Genomic DNA, 3,243 nt, shown 5'->3' with positions numbered 1-3,243 from the left:
CCGCCACTCCTCCCCTGCCCAGCCCGCCACCTTCAAAAGAATGATCCATGTCCGTTTCCTCCCTGCACGAGTGTCGTCCTTATACAATGGCTCGCAGTGCAACAAAGATTTGTTGAACAATACTGCATCGATATTCAGGGTTTTGTAATGGTAATAAGTATGTGTGTGTGTGTGTGTGTGTGTGTGTGTGTGTGTGTGTGTGTGTGTGTGTACCATATGGGTACAGATACACGTGGACATTGAATGAAGAAAGATACCTATATTCAGTTCAAAATTTTATGGTCTAGATTTAAATATCTTCAGAGTACAACCTTTAGATTTCTATGCGGTGAAGAAATCAAAAAAACTGGCCAGCATATTAATAAGGTCAGTAAATACAAAAGTGGTAGTGAGGGAAAAGTAATCAAGAGAACTAAAAACCACACTAATAATTATACGTTTCGAAGCATAGGTCAAGTTAGATTAGGTCATATCTTGCTCTCTCCCCCTCGCGCTCCCTCACTCTCGCTCTCCCCCTCCCTCTTCCTCACCCTCCCATGGAAGTCAGGTGCCAAGTGACTCATCGCAACAAGACTACTTAATAGGATCTTGTGTATCAGCCTTATCAGTCACACCTGGGTGCTAATGTTTGGCCCGGCGTTGCTAATGAACTCCTAACTATCATTTTATCATCCACGAGAACCTCATGATAGATAACGCACCGGACACCGCCTCGGGTAAGGTTTCCTCGTGTTAGGCTAAACGCATGTAGGGGAGACAAAGCAAACTTCCCAGCCTCAAAGATCTTCCCCTCTGAGATAGTACCCTTGATAGTAGGTTCCTGATAAGGGCCAGTAACACCTGCAGCAAGAAGAAGGAACAAGAAGAGGAGCACTACAAATGATGTGATGGCTAGTTTCCGAGTCACGAGTCTGGAAAAACCGGAAGGACAAGACGAGGGGATTTCCTGGTACCCTGGGAAACAATGTGTGTGTGTGTGTGTGTGTGTGTGTGTGTGTGTGTGTGTGTGTGTTATAATACACTGAATTCGTAATATATTAATTGATAAAGATATGTTCAGCTTCTTAAAACAAACAAAAAAAAAAATGACGCCTTGCTGCCTAGATGCAGTAGTAAGATAAACAAGGACATAAGCCGGCAAGTGGTGCCAAGCGGTCTATAGCTACACATGACAACAGCGGAGAGCCAATTATTCACAGGCTGTCTTGCCAGTCTGTAATTCTATCTAATCTCCATTCAAAAATTTAGATAAAATTTTAATTAACTACATGACTGTCCAATCTTCCATTCATCAACTACATAGTTTTTAAACTAATTGTTACCAATCTATAACCTAAATTAACTTGTTCCCCTCGCTGGGTACTCCTTCAGGCGAGTGTTGTTGAAGGTGACATGCCAGTATGGTTTAGGCGCTGTCAGCCGCAGTCCAAGACTGGCAGTGTGACGTAATTGTTGGGAAAAAAATTCATACATTTCATTCAACACGGTGATCGAGAATGTAACTGTTGATAGCCAATTTCCGTTAAGTGCTGCCGGTAATTACTGACAAATTATTGTACGTGACCGTGAAACGTTCTTAAATCCATTAAGAAATTTAATAACAGGTACAATACATAATTATAAAATGGGAGTTCTGAGCCCATCCCCCTCCACTGTTCCCCTGCCGAAGCCACCTCTATGTATACCTCACGCGTGGCCGCATGCAGGGCCCCTTACCGGACAAATTCAGTTTCAGGTTCGTCTCTACGGACTCATTGAGTGTGCTGTGTCGCACCCTGTCGCTATGAATTTTGTTCATGGCGTGTACCCTCCTCGCCGAAGTGTGCATCTTTCATCCAATGGCAATCTCTAGAACACCCGTGGACTTCTTCAGCCGCAGAGGGACCAAGGTGACTAAACTTGGCTGGCGGCTCCAAGCTAACCGCTCGCCTGGCGTTGTTTGGCGAAACGTGAAACTGAAACAGCGAGGCTTCAAAGACGTAACGCCTCCAGCCCATGAGACTTTCGTCCTCCGTCTCCCAAGCGAACGTCGCAAATAATTATTTCAATATATTACCTCAATAGCTCAAATGATTAAATGACACAATATATATATATATATATATATATATATATATATATATAGATATATCTATATATATAAATATATATATATATATATATATATATATATCCTCAGATACTCAGATACGGCTGCACATTCACAGGTGCGAACATTTCCGAGTCATGAAACGTTTTTCCGCAGCAATCCTACCCCCCCTCTCTCTCTCTCTCTCTCTCCTCTCTTCACACACACACACAGACACACACAGCTGTCTGATGTGTCAAACCCTCCCTTATAAAACCACCCACCCGCCGCCCGGTGAGTCCCGGGGTCGGGACAGCAGCGTGTCCCCTGTGCTGCCCCGAGGACGCGGCGCCCCGCAATAAGCGTGTTATTTGGTGCACGACCAGCAGGTGTTTATTACCTGCCAACGAGATACTTCCGGCACCGACGTAATGAGGAAAACGGGCGGGCGGTGTGTCTCTCTCTCTCTCTCTCTCTCAAACTGTCTGTCTGTCCATCTATCTGTCCGTTTACCTTATCCTTGTTACGTGTTGCCTACATCCTTGCCTTATATTATTTGGTCAGACAATTTCGTCTCAAAATTGCATACAAGGTTATGACAATGAAAGGCTATATATATATTTTTTTTTTTACGCTTGCCATATCTAATCTTTATATTCCCTGGGCGTGAATAGACAGATGCCCATGAAAGATTAAAAAAGAACAAAGAAAAAAAAAAAACGTAAGAATGACAAACAACAAAACAGTCTCTTCACCTTTACAGAATTCGGCGAAACAGAATAAAGAACAGTCCTACAACGTTCAGCTGCCTCTCTTTGACCTTTGAGCTTGTATATGATCTACGTCAACCCTTTCTTTAGACTGATTGGGACACCCGGCTCGCCACAACGTAGTACCATCCGCGGGGCTTTCCCAGAGTATTGCTTGTCATGTACCGAAGCAACAGGAAGGAAAGACAAACGCTTCCGTGGGAGGGTGCGGGGGCTTGTCTGAGTAAATACGACACCGCTACACGAAGAGGCAAGGGTAATGTGTTGCTTATAAGGTATGTGCTCCTGTTTCGTGAGCACTTTATTGAATTTAATGTGATTTTTCCCAAAGTTGACATTTACAGAATTTATAAAGAAGAGTCATGCAACGTTGTGAAAAGAATCAGTCATTATATTATTATTATT

Source organism: Eriocheir sinensis, unplaced genomic scaffold, assembly GCF_024679095.1.
Source record: "Eriocheir sinensis breed Jianghai 21 unplaced genomic scaffold, ASM2467909v1 Scaffold606, whole genome shotgun sequence".
In the NCBI taxonomy this organism is placed as follows: domain Eukaryota; kingdom Metazoa; phylum Arthropoda; class Malacostraca; order Decapoda; family Varunidae; genus Eriocheir; species Eriocheir sinensis.
This window is presented reverse-complemented; position numbering follows the sequence as displayed.